The following is a 14171-nucleotide window of genomic DNA, read 5'->3' as shown; positions in this document are numbered from 1 at the left end:
CCCAATTTTCATCAATTAATATATTCTGTAGACATACCCTCATCCGTGCTCTTTTCCTGAAAGCTGATCTGTCCCGTTTTGGAGTTGATGTCAGCAGGCCAGGGAAGCTAGGGTCGATGTTCTTCTCTTGATAAGACATCCAGGGGGTTTAGCTCGCTCGTCTGCGGGAACAAACTGCCGCCATTGCTTGCCGTGCTACCGAGGACCTTTGTCCCTGAATAGCTCACACACTCCGGCAGATTTAATGGGGGTCTGGCGGCAGATTTCTTTGACGTTATCGTTGGAAATGCATCTGCTTTGTTTGTCGCAGGATATCCACACATTCTTGCCATCTCTGTCGTAGCATAGCTTTCGTCGGTAAAGTGTGCGGAACAAACGTCCAATTTCTTGCCACTTTCGCATCTTTGGGCCACTGGTGCAGCTTGAATCCGTCCCTGTTCGTGTTGTTACACCCTCCGACAACACATCGACGAGGCATGATGTCTCCAAGGTACGGAAAACAGTCAGTTGACTGATGTGACGTCACAACGTGACGTCATCGCTCCGAGAGCGAATATTAGAAAGGCGTTTAATTCGCCAAAATTCACCCATTTAGAGTTCGGAAATCGGTTAAAAAAATATATGGTCTTTTTTCTGCAACATCAAGGTATATATTGACGCTTACATAGGTCTGGTGATAATGTTCCCCTTTAACTAGGGACCTCCCGAATAAATAGAGGTGCACGTGGGACTGTACCTTCGAGCGTAGGGTGAAACTGTAACTGAGTGTGCAGCCCAATACGTCTCTCCTCATGAGTAAAATTCAACTCTGTCTCTGCTTGATTCCTTCTTCTTGTCTTGTGTAAAAGATAGTTCGGTGTTTGAACCATAGTAAACCATAGTAAACCATAGTACCATAGTAAACCATAGTAAACCATAGTACCATAGTAAACCATAGTACCATAGTAAACCATAGTAAACCATAGTAAAATTCAACTCTGTCTCGGCTTGATTCCTTCTTCTTGTCTTGTGTAATAGATAGTTCGGTGTTTGAACCTGACAGTAATTTGTTGTGAGTTTATGCACTGTGTTGGTTTTGTCCTTGGAACAAGGTGATGTTCATGCACAGTTCATTTTGTGCACCAGTAAAAAAACATATAACTTTGTCTTGAATTAAAAAAATATATACATAATATTTTTCACTAAAGAAGGGTTCGGTGAACGCGCATTTGAAACTGGTGGGGTTCAGTACCTCCAACAAGGTTAAGAACCACTGTTATAGGGTAATCATTTCGCCAAACCTAGTGTGTGTGTGACAATCATTGGTACTTTAACTTTAACTTTAATGTTTAGTTACACCAAGTCATGAGCGTAACACTAAGCTTCATCACTTTGACTTGTAATATCTTTAATTCTGGCTTTTTTTCTTTTTGGAACATATACATATAATACAATAAAGTCCCATATAAAATTATGTTTCTAGCAATACTTTAATGTTGCCTTTGAAAGTAACACTCCAATGTCCATTAGTGGAGCTGTACACACATAGAAGAGAAGTGAAAAATATCGATCGTATTGTGTTAGTATCGATCCAATACTGCCATCGGTATCAATACAGTCGCTATTTGTATCGATCCTCCCACCCCTCATATTCACAAACCACCAGTGGCGCCCTTACGCCGCAATAAACGTGACTTCCGTTTATAAAAAAAAAGAAAAAAAGAAGCGAGTGTGGGGTATGCGCAATCAAAAGGCGGTACGTGATTTGCGCAGCGGAACGCGGAAGGGGAATCGCTTCTGTCTTGGTACGTAATTCCGAGTCGCTGTGTACCGGGGGATGGGCCCGGTTCTCGTGGAATGCTGCCCGTGTTTTCCTTGCTGGGGATTCGGGAGTCGCCCGGCGGCCGGCGGCGCACGCACACACGCCACTGGATTCAACGTGGACACGGCTCCGTGGATAGAAGCGGCCACAGCGGAAGACGTGTTGCTCTCGAACGGGTCGGGAGACGCGGACCCACGCGCGCGCTCGTGTCGTTTGATTAGTCCATTCATTCCTCAGCTGGTCGGTTAACGGCGAGGCGTTCACGGACTTGTCACCGCATCTCTTTTGGGTCGGAGGACGAGGCTGACGAGGCGGTTCTCCAGTCGGAGGGCATCGACTATGGGCGAGGAGGAGGAACCGATGCAGTGGTTCACGTCCAGGCAGCGTCAAAACACAGGTGAGAATGATGGATGAAGCTTCTTTTTGTTGGTGAATTGGCACGTTCAGTCGGACTTGATTTGATGATTGTTGTCGTTGGACACGTTTGTAGGCCACATCCCACCTAGCAAGGCCTGCAGAATGACACCCTAAGCGGTTGCTCTCTTTAATAAATGCAAACACGACTGCCTGTACTTATACTTGTTGGTTTTATTCCCATGCACACATGCTGCACGCATTGGGTGCGTTAACTTTACACTTGGGCTGGGCAATATGGCTGAAAACTGTATCACCATAAAAGTTTTTTTTTTCCAATATGGGTGGTATCTATAATTATTGGCGATATGGACCAGGAGGAAATATATATAACTGTCCTCTGATTATAATCCCCCACCAGCAAGGCAGAAAAGGAAATGACATTTCAACACAACCATGGAAAACACTTAATGAATCAATGTAAACACAATTCAAAAATATTTAACAATAACATCTTAAAATGAGGGCAACACGGTGGAAGAGGGGTTAGTACGTCTGCCTCACAATACGAAGGTCCTGAGCAGTCCTGGGTTCAATCCCGGACTCTGGATCTTTCTGTGTGGAGTTTGCATGTTCTCCCCGTGACTGCGTGGGTTCCCTCCGGTTACCCTGGCTTCCTCCCACCTCCTAAAACAAGCACCTGGGGATAGGTTGATTAGCAACACTAAATTGGCCCTAGTGTGTGAATGTGAGTGTGAATGTTGTCTGTCTCTGTGTTGGCCCTGTGATGAGGTGGCGACTTGTCCAGGGTGTACCCCGCCTTCCGCTCGATTGTAGCTGAGATAGGCTCCAGCGCCCCCCGCGCCCCCGAAGGGATTAAGCGTTAGAAAATGGATGGATCTTAAAATGAAGGTGCAAAAATAAAGAATTTGTGAGAAATGCCTAATAAAGTGAAACAAAATAGTGTGAAAATGTAAACATAGTGAAACTCGAGAAGAACAATCTTCTGCAGGTTTAATGCAAGGAAGTTATGTGGTCTGTGTAACATTTATTTGGTCTGTTATTCTTATTTAAGCTTGGAAATGGTAAATGGGTTATACTTGTATAGCGCTTTTCAACCTTCAAGGTATTCAAAACGCTTTGACACTTTTTCCACGTTCACCCATTCACACACCCATTCACACACTGATGGCGGGAGCTGCCATGCAAGGCGCTAACCACGACCCATCAGGAGCAAGGATGAAGTGTCTTGCTCAAGTGGCCTAGTGGACCTACTCAGTGGCCTAGTGGTTAGAGTGTCCGCCCTGAGAACGGTAGGTTGTGAGTTCAAAAACCTTGGCCGAGTCATACCAAATACTATACAAATGGGACCCATTTCCTCCCTGCTTGGCACTCAGCATCAAGGGTTGGAATTGGGGGTTAAATCACCAAAATGATTCCCGGCGCGGCACCACACCGCTGCTGCCCACTGCTCCCCGCACCTCCCACGGGGTGAACAAGGGGATGGGTCAAATGCAGAGGACAAATTTCACCACACCTAGTGTGTGTGACAATCATTGGTACTTTAACTTTTAACTCAAGGACACAATGGTCGTGACTAGGTTGGTAGAAGTTTGGGATTGAACCAGGAACCCTCAGGTTGCTGGCACGGCCACTCTCCCAACAGCGCCACGTTGATATCAATAATTATTGGCGATATGGACCAGGAGGAAATATATATAACTGTTCTCTGATTATAATCCCCCACCAGCAAGGTACAAAAGGAAAGGACATTGCGACACAACTATGGAAAACACTTAATCAATGTAAACACAATTCTAAAATATTTAACAATAACCTCTTAAAATGAAGGTGCAAAAATAAAGAATGTGTGAGAAATGCTGAATAAAGTGAAACAAAATAGTGTGAAAATTTAAACATAGTGAAACCTGAGAAGAACAATCTTCTGCAGGTTTAATGCCAGGGAGTTATGTGGTCTGTGTAACATTTATTTGGTCTGTTATTCTTATTTAAGCTTGGAAATGGTAAATGGGTTATATTTGTATAGCGCTTTTTTACCTTCAAGGTATTCAAAACGCTTTGACACTTTTTCCACGTTCACCCATTCACACACCCATTCACACACTGATGGCGGGAGCTGCCATGCAAGGCACTAACCACGACCCATCAGGAGCAAGGACACAACGGTCGTGAGTATGTTGGTAGAAGGTGGGGTTCAAACCAGGAATTCTCAGGTTGCTGGCACGGCCACTCTCCCAATGGCGCCGCATTGATATCAATAATTATTGGCGATATGGACCAGGAGGAAATATATTTTATCGTTCTCTGATTATAATCCCCCCCCAGCAAGGCAGAAAGGAAAGGACATTCCAACACAACCATGGAAAACACTTAATGTGAACACAATTCTAAAATCACAATAAACAGTTAAAAATGCAGCTCACGAAAGTAATCTATTGCGCACATAAAGCCCTCTAAAAACCATCCAAAAACCGACAACAATACTCCATTTACATGTCGTGACCTGAATATTACCCAAGTATTAGCAATATTGTTTATAAGTGCTAACGCAGAGGAACTACTTTTTGTGGTGCCGAGATCACAGAGCACTAACCAACTTATGCAGCTATTGACATACTGAGCCAGTAAGATGCTGCATCGCCACTGATTAGGTAAAAGTTAATTCTAGATTGTAAATCATGTCTCTCACTTGTATGGTAGAAGGTTGTGGCCATAAACAGAGAAGTTGGTCAACTTTGACATTCAATTTATAGCTGGAGATGGCAAGAGTAAGACATTAAAAATTATGAAATGTATTAGTGGATGATTGTAACACATCTAATAATTTAAAACCCAACAAATACCCTTCCTATATGTATTTCACATAGCATGTGTGCAAATATGGTTGATATAAACCGTGATGTCAATAATTAATGGTTGACCTTTTCCAATACACACAAAAGGTGCAGCAGCAAAGTGTGGCTAGTTTGCATTTTTGTTATTTAAATAGTGTTTGGTACATGAAGCATGCTGTCTTGTTTAATGCAAGACCCCCTTCAAGGTTTTTAACCCTCGCAGAAACTGGCTGTCTCCAGGGTGACCGCACTAGTAGAATGTCTCTGTTTTGAAAAAGTGCATATTTCACATCTTCACTACCTCTTTTTTTGGTTGCCCTGACGCAAATATCCTCTCTGTTTGACTTTTTGTTGTTTTTGTCTCTTTGCCAGCGTCTTAAATTCCGAAAACGACAGATGAGGGAATTTGGTTGCATTTCAGCTCAATAGATTTTTCAAAGCCCCCCCTGATTCATGCAGTCAGTAGCAAGTGGAAATACAACCTAAAATCTCTTTTTTATTTTTTTATTTTTTATTTTTTAAAACATGACCGTGCCCACAAATTGTCAATTCTTTGTCGACCAATCAGCCATCTGCACCTGGTCTGGTTGTTACCAGGAATGGGCATAATAATAAATAAATACATGATTGAATATTTGAGTAATTTGTATGAAATTGATTATTGGTGAAAGACATCTTGAAGCAACTAAGACCAACATGAGTGTTTTCTATTAGGGATGTTTTATCAGAATGCCGATCAGCTATGAGTGAGAACGGTCGATACTGATACTGAACACATGTTCTAACTACACTTTTTTCAAAGGTTTTTATGGTGAGTGCTATTGACAGTGTACCACTTATCAACACAGTATTTTACATTGTGCCTTATTTTCTTTTTTGAGCAAAACAAAGTCAATAGTACACAATATCTTAACAAAGACTATAATTCTATCTATTACTCATACAATTATTTATGTTTTCGCAGTCAAAGTACTCCGGTGTCCGTGTCCGTGGAATTATTTCCTAATTTTGTAAACATAAAAAAACCCAACAAAATATATATTTTGACAAAAAAATATCAATCTAATCCCTCTAGTATCGATCATATAATAATACCAGTCTTGGTATCGACACAGCCAATTAATGCATGTAATGTACTAATTGTGACAATGCTGACACACTTGTTGTTATATTGTCCTCTAACTCCTATTATACTACCTATTAATTTCCTCCTAATAAATGCTTACTTCCTGCTGTAACATGGGTCCATCTACCCTTCTTAAACTTTACTTAGCACTTATCTTTGTATTGTTTCAAACTAGCTTAGCGGTTAGCTTAACTATTAGCATGCCTGCTCCTGGCTTGCTCAATGTGTAACATGTTTAGCTTTGTCCTCCAATGATAACAATACTTAAACTTGACGCTTAAGGTACTAAGAAATGCAGTTTATTTGTTGTAATGGAGGTGATGAATTAGCTTGGTGTTTGTGATCGGCATTAATCAGAAATGGTGATCACATACGTTTTATGAAAATTGGCCAATACAGATAAGTGGTTGATTGATTGGCACATTCCTAGTGTTTATTTCCTCAGTTAATTTTCCCAAACAATCAATCAATCAAAGTAATTAGCTAATAAGCCTATGTTTAGTGGGTACAATCATAAAAAGTGCTACAGTACAGACCAGTGAGTTTGGATTCACAACTTGTGACACTGAAATGTAATATCTGTGTACAAAGTAGAGATGGGTGCTATTCACATTTGAGCAGATACGGTAACAAATTCCCACTACCTGGGAAGCAATAGCTGTAGCCAATGGTACTCATTGTTGGTACTTTTGTTTGTGTTAATAAATATTAATTGTCTTTCATAAAAAAAACATTTTATTTATTGTGATCCTGCGCTCGGGATCTTTCTGTGTGGAGTTTGCATGTTCTCCCCGTGACTGCGTGGGTTCCCTCCGGGTACTCCGGCTTCCTCCCACCCCCAAAAACCAAATTGGCCCTAGTGTGTGAATGTGATTGTGAATGTTGTCCGTCTATCTGTGTTGGCCCTGTGATGAGGTGGCGACTTGTCCAGGGTGTACCCCGCCTTACGCCCGAATGCAGCTGAGATAGGCTCCAGCACCCCCGCGACCCCAAAAGGGACAAGCGGTAGAAAATGGATGGATGGATGCAACATTTAAATATGTGCTGATTATGATAACCACTGTCCAGTTGTTATATATTTATCATTTGCCAGTATGACATGAAGTTGCAATTACAGTTGCAAGTCCAAAACATTAGATGGCAGTAGTGTATAATTTATGGTGTGTTTTTTTTGTTGCGCCAAAAAGTGTTAATACTTTAGGTATTGTACTTATTATTGCGCTCCAGCAGTTTGATTGCAAGTTGCATCTTAATTGTAGTTTTAATTTACAAATGTTGGAGGGGCTGCAATCGGCTTGTAAAATTGCTAATGCTAATCAGTAGCATGCCAATAACAAAGCCAATGTATATTACCATCAAGCCTGTGGATTTTTGGAAAAGTGGAGCCACATTTTTCTTATGTTAGGGTTTTTTCAGTCAATTTCTTTGTTGGCATTGAAAATTGAAACTTTACCAGAGGTAGTTTGGCTAAGTCCGCTCTCAGTGCTGCTAGAGAGATCGCCAAATGCTGAAGTGCGAAGAGTAGGCAACGGAGTGTGACGTCACACGCAACCCAGGTACCGTAACATGGAACTGTTGGCTTTTACGTAACTCGCTGCCCGGTAGGACCGCCGGGATTCGGTCTGTGCCAAAAGGTGCCCTTGGTACGTTCTACTAAATTCCCTTTGATTAGTTGGGAAAGTCAAATATCAATTTGAATATGATCAGACTTATGTTGGCCACCAGTTTGCAGATGTAGCACAACTTTCCATAGCTGTGCCATGGTGTTTGTTTTAGACCAAAGAAAATGGTGTCAGCCAAGTAGTGCGCTTTGTTTTGTCTCAGTTGATTCAAGATTCAATCACTTCCACCGAACCGATTAATTCTAAGTGATTACTCATTTACTATGACAATCTGTAGTCTATTCCCTAGTACCACTTGTCATTTTATTGGTACACAACAGATAATCACAACAACCCTGCAGGAATCATTACTTTATAAAGGTGAAAATATACAATACCTGTTGATTGTGGTTACTTGCTCGATGAGATACGTTACGTGTGGGACTTTTTGAATTGTGTCAGTTGTTTATTCATAGAGAATGAAGGCTAGATTAAGTTTTTCAGTAAGTCATAGATGATAAATAGTGTTGTATTTGTGACAGTAAAACTAGAGGGAATATTTATTGCCACCCACATAGATTATGCTGCATTACCTTGTTGAATGACTCCAACTACTTTAGCTTAGCCTTCTTCTGATCAAGGTTGTGACAATCCCTTTTGTAGACATGAGGCTACCAGGGATGTTTGTCTACCTGTCTGTTAAAGGTTTTGCCAGTTTCACGAGTAGGCTTCAATGTGCACATATTTTGTATTTGAAAAATATCAAAACACACAAAAATGTATGACTGGTAACAGTTGGCTTGATTGGGTACCTTCTGCCATTGTGGAAGAGTATTTAATTGTTCTGCCTGTCACAAAATGTCACTGGCTCAGATAAATGAACATAACGACATTATTGGTTGTAAAAAAATCATTTTTAAAAACTGCCAAGTGAATGTCATGTGGCACACCGGATAGTCTCTCACAGCACAATGGTTTGGAATCACTGCTCTGTTCTACGATTTGTGCGATCCTTGTAGGCGATCTGTGTGACCTCAGCACATATAGAGGCCTGTGTAATTTGATACGTGATTTCTGGAGGCATTTAACTGAATGCAGAAAATGCTGACATCCCATAGCCCTTTTTTTCTTACTATTTAACCAGATTTGTCGTCCAACAATTTGTCGACGTTGTCATCAAAATTCAATAATACAATTTATCGCCGACAAATGTATTTGTTGATAACAGTCAATCACAGCATCGCCAACAAACATGCATGTTTCAGCGTGACCCATGAATTCTGAGCAGCAGGAAGAAAAAAACAATGCTACATGGCAAGTGAAAATTAAACATGTCAAAGACATGAATAAAACATGCTCAATTTGCTTTTCCTGGCAGTACGTCTATGATGCTGGGGCATGTCAGACAGCTTAAGGATGCGGTGTCCGACTCTCCTTGGTAAAATAGTCCGCTTGTTACCCAGCTTGCTAACAGAGGGATGGAGTTGTGTTAAAAATAGCTTTAATGTTCATTTTAGCCAAAGTCCGCCAACTTAAAGTTATCTATATACCTGTGTGCAGCTTTCTAAACACATTATTTTCATAATTAAATGTTATTTTATTATTGAGTAAGCGAGATGGATTTAGTATTTTTTTACTGTAGTGTTGCGTGGTAGGGATGGTATACGATATCAATGATACAAATTCAGCTGGCAGTACAGTTTTTAATACTATCGATATATCGCGATAATGCATGTTGATGGCACATTCTAGCTGATTCCCCGCAAATTTGACATGACAAGAAAACAAAGGCATCCTCAATTCAGATTCTCGCTAGCGGAGACCTTCTAAGACACTTTTAAGTCTGCAGTCCTCCCCTCCATGGCGGCAAACAAACTACATTTCAAAGTATCACTGGAGGAATAGTTAAATATTCTACACTACATACAGTAGGATATTCTAACTGCTAAGCTAAAGCTCTTAAATGTTAACTGAGGTAGGCGGATCGATACACAAATCGACAGTAACGATATCTGGTATCAGTATATGGTCGATACTAGTAATTAGATCAATATTTTTTATTATCAGAACATCTTGTCGTTTTTCCTATTGTTTACAAACTCAGGAAATAAGTCCCAGGACACAGGTGGGCTTTAGGGGAAAACGTTTAAATGTATTTCATTGATAAGTGCGTAACAGATAAAATCTATTATTATTTCTGGCAGGGGTTGATGTGTCCTACTCTGTACAGTAGTCCTTGAACGCATCGTAAAAACAACTTCCTCTGAGTATTGCTGGGTTGCAAACATGTGACCGAGAGGCACTCCTGGGCTTCAGGCGATGGTCCAGATTACCATTAGGATACTCTTTGTTTACCTGCATTAATGCAGATTTGAGCGTATTTTGAAAGGTTTAGAGCCAAATATATAGGCAATCATAAAACAATATTTTAGATGGAATAGAGTGAATTTATACGCTCATAAGAAAAAAAATTTTTGAAAGCTGTAAACCATTCATTATCGCCAAGACTTTACTGCTTGCCTTGACCTCACTTCCTTCGACACAAGGATTTAAAAAAGAAAAGATTAGAGGCACATAATGTCTTTCACATCTGAGGGGTCCACAAATCAAGCATTGATCCGTGAAAGACGATGTTGGACTTATTTGTGCATTGGTAAGTAACGTATTTGATTGACATAACGAGTGTCATGCTGCTGTAATCGTAAAGCTAAAGAGAAAAAGGATACGTTTGTGGGCTGTTGGTTTCCTGCTACAAATGTTTGTGTCATCTACAATTCATCCATCCGTGTCGAATAAAACACTTGGCTTTCCTGCACAACAACAACTAAGCTTTTAGTTTCTGTTATGAAAATTGACAATGAAAATTCGGTGGTTTACACCATCAATCACGATAGTTGTCTCTAGGACTTAACATGGCGTTAGTTTATTTGCACAACTAGGTCTTTGTAGTTATATTTAGGCATTGCAACCACAAAAGATCACAAACTAATGCAATCTCTTGTGCTTTCTTTAGGTTTAGTTCTGCTCCCAAACACCAGCTATATAGTAGAAAATAAACGTCATTGCATCACAGAAAGTTTCTCAAACAGATTCAATCAAACATTTTACAAAGTGACTGTGGCAAACACAGGTGTGGTCCGACTGTATTACACAGGATGATGAAAGTGATATTTTTAAGAGCCGTTTGCTTTGACGCACTTTCGTTTTTCCCCCTGACTTTATTACCTTTATGAACCACTTCTTGTGGGACTCTATGAAATCACTTTCCTATCTCTCTATTGGAACCATTGAAACACCCAAGAACAGAACAGCAGTACGGCATTTTCGAATCAAACTCTACATAATCTCACTTGTTTTAATGCTACACTCAAGCTGGTTGACCATCATTGGAATTAAACCGTGAAGAAGAAAAACGGACGTAACCAGTAATAGAACGATCACCCTGTTCGAAGAGAGCACAGTGTGCGTGTTCAATGTGCACAATTAAATAGCTTAGTTGCTCAGACAGTAATGTGTTTACATAAGTTTAGATTTGTGAAATGTCACTTCTTAATACAGGAAGACGTTAATGGCTCTTTTTTTCATGTAGTTTTTCGATGATGAAAATTTAAAACTGTAATACTAACCGTCGGGAATTTTACTGTGGTTATCATTATTACTATTTATCGTGAAATATATCATTATTGCAAAAGGCTTAAATATATATTGCGATATATACTATATTGCCAAAAGTATTTGGCCACCTGCCTTGACTCACATATGAACTTGAATTGCCATCCCATTCCTAACCCGTAGGGTTCAATATGATGTTGGTCCACCTTTTGCAGCTATTACAGCTTCAACTCTTCTGGGAAGGCTGTCCACAAAGTTGCGGAGTGTGTTTATAGGACTTTTCGACCATTCTTCCAAAAGCGAATTGGTGAGGTCACACACTGATGTTGGTCGAGAAGGCCTGACTCTCAGTCTCTGTTATAATCCATCCCAAAGGTGTTCTTTCGGGTTCAGGTCAGGACTCTGTGCAGGCCAGTCAAGTTCATCAACACCAGACTCTGTCATCCATGTCTTTGTGGATGACAGTTGGAAGAGGAAGAGGAAGGGGCCCACTCCAAACTGTTCCCACAAGGTTGGGAGCATGGAATTGTCCAAATTGTTTTGGTATCCTGGAGCATTCAAAGTTCCTTTCACTGGAACTAAGGGGCCAAGCCCAACTCCTGAAAAACAAACCCGCACCATAATTCCTCCTCCACCAAGTTTCACACTCGGCACAATGCAGTCCGAAATGTACCGTTCTGCTGGCAAACTCCAAATCCAGACTCGTCCATCAGATTGCCAGATGGAAAAGCGTGATTCCTCACTCCAGAGAACGCGTCTCCACTGCTCTAGAGTCCAGTGGCGACGTGCTTTACACCACTGCATCCGACGCTTTGTATTGGACTTGGTGATGTATGGCTTAGATGCAGCTGCTCGGCCATGGAAACCCATTCCATGAAGCTCTCTGCGTACTGTACGTGGGCTAATTGGAAGGTCACATGAAGTTTAGAGCTCTGTAGCAAATGACTGTCGGCGACCTCTTTGCACTATGCGCTTCAGCATCTGCTGACCCCTCTCTGTCAGTTTACATGGCCTGCCACTTCATGGCTGAGTTGCTGTTGTTCCCAAACTCTTCCATTTTCTTGTAATAAAGCTGACAGTTGACTTTGGAATATTAAGGAGCGAGGAAATTTCACGACTGGATTTTTTGCACAGGTGGCATCCTATGACAGTTCCACGCTGGAAATCACTGAGCTCCTGAGAGCGGCCCATTCTTTCACAAATGTTTGTAGCAACAGTCTCCATGCCTAAGTGCTTGATTTTATACACCTGGGGCTGGGCCAAGTGATTAAGACACCTGATTCTGATCATTTCGATGGGTGGCCAAATACTTTTGGCAATATAGTGTAGATTTTAGGTCATATCTCCCAACCCTAGAGTTATTATTTTTGTAGTAGCCAATGAGCAGTACAGTAATGGTATAAATAAATATTCGAAATGAAATAATCATCTTTATTGTTAGCACAAAATATCTCAAACTGAAATTATAAGCCGAGCCACGATTCATAAGCTGACTAATCGCCTGAAATTGTCGATGACTAGTCGACTATCAAAATAGTTGTTAGTTGCAGCCCAAAACCAGATACATATAGTTGCACATCGTTTGTGGTTGTCAACCGCAGACAGTTTGGCAAGTCACTTTGTACCCCAGCGAGGGCAAGCATCCATATACAAAAACAGGCACACACAAACACTGATACATCAGCTGAAACACGAGGAACTGGAGAGGAAGGAGGTGAAAAGGATTGAGTAGGTGGCTGTGGGAGAAAAAGATGGAGAAAGAGGCAGAGGGAGAGTAGGAGTGAGTGGCACATGGCTTTTAATCTAAAAAAAGATGAGCAGTGGTAAACCAAAACCAAAATCAGGTTTAGTTAGATAAGAAAGAGGAAGGGGACTGGGAAGACTAGAGAAGAAAATGTAGGTTTCCTCTATCAAAAATGATGCAGATGCACTCGCTCGTTTCCATGCTCACAAATGTCCTCTAAAATATGAATAGTGAATGAGTGTGTGGGTAGGAAGGAGAAGTAGAGAGCATAAGGATGGGAAGGGTGAAGAATGGGCGGGTGGATTGGCGAAAAAGATGGACAGCATACTGCTGACTTGCGTCGTTTTGATTAGAAACAGCGGGAGGACGGCCGTTGCTGCGACAAAAGCTGGAGGGACTCGGAAGTAAGCAGTGCAATAGTGGCTTCGACAACAAATACACACAGTAGAGAGGCAAGAGTTGTTCACCGTTAAACCATCTTGGTGTATATTGTCAGCACTTGCGCTCCACATTCTCAATCATTATGCCACATGCATACAGTATGTGAAAGTGGATGCAGAGATCCTTTCTACTGTATACTAGCTCAATGATAAAGACAAGACTCATGGTCTTGTGAAACCAATGCGGTAGAACGGAATCCATTCCAGGAGGCTGTTTGGGTTTGTGTTCTGATATTGCATTTATTTTTCCCATAAAAGAGAGGGTTAGCTTAATCCATTCCAGTGGTTAAACTTGCATTACTAAGAATGTTCAAATTCCTGTACTGTACATGTACTTATATTTGTGAAATAGATATTAGCCATCCAAGTGCAAATATAATTTATACAAGAAACTAGATGTATAACGGCACGCCTTAATCACAGTCCGGTACGTACCTTGGATTTAGGGGGGGGACAGTGCAGCATGACTTTTGTGTTTCATGATATATACAATAAAGCATGAAAACATTGCAATCAGCTGCCAGGCAATAGTTATACAACAACAAAAATGTCATGAAGTGGATGCCACCTTGATATATTTTGTGCATAAAATATGCTAAAACCAATTCAATGTAGGTGAGTATTAGGGGTACTAAAAA

At 41.0% G+C, this 14171-nt stretch overlaps 1 protein-coding gene across 2 annotated transcripts in view; it reads left to right on the top strand.

Annotated features, from left to right (window-relative positions):
• The first annotated feature begins 1669 nt into the window (after positions 1–1669).
• LOC133616113 (diacylglycerol lipase-alpha-like) overlaps positions 1670–14171 on the top strand; it is a 91210-nt gene continuing 78708 nt past the window's right edge. For both annotated transcript variants that reach the window (XM_061975219.1, XM_061975218.1), the window contains exon 1: positions 1670–2198. The gene's annotated coding sequence lies outside the window, so the exon portion shown is untranslated. The remainder of the gene's footprint in view (positions 2199–14171) is intronic.

This window comes from Nerophis lumbriciformis, linkage group LG15, assembly GCF_033978685.3.
Source record: "Nerophis lumbriciformis linkage group LG15, RoL_Nlum_v2.1, whole genome shotgun sequence".
Taxonomy (NCBI): domain Eukaryota; kingdom Metazoa; phylum Chordata; class Actinopteri; order Syngnathiformes; family Syngnathidae; genus Nerophis; species Nerophis lumbriciformis.
The sequence above is the reverse complement of the archived record's forward strand: the minus strand, read 5'-3'. Positions and strand labels throughout refer to the sequence as shown.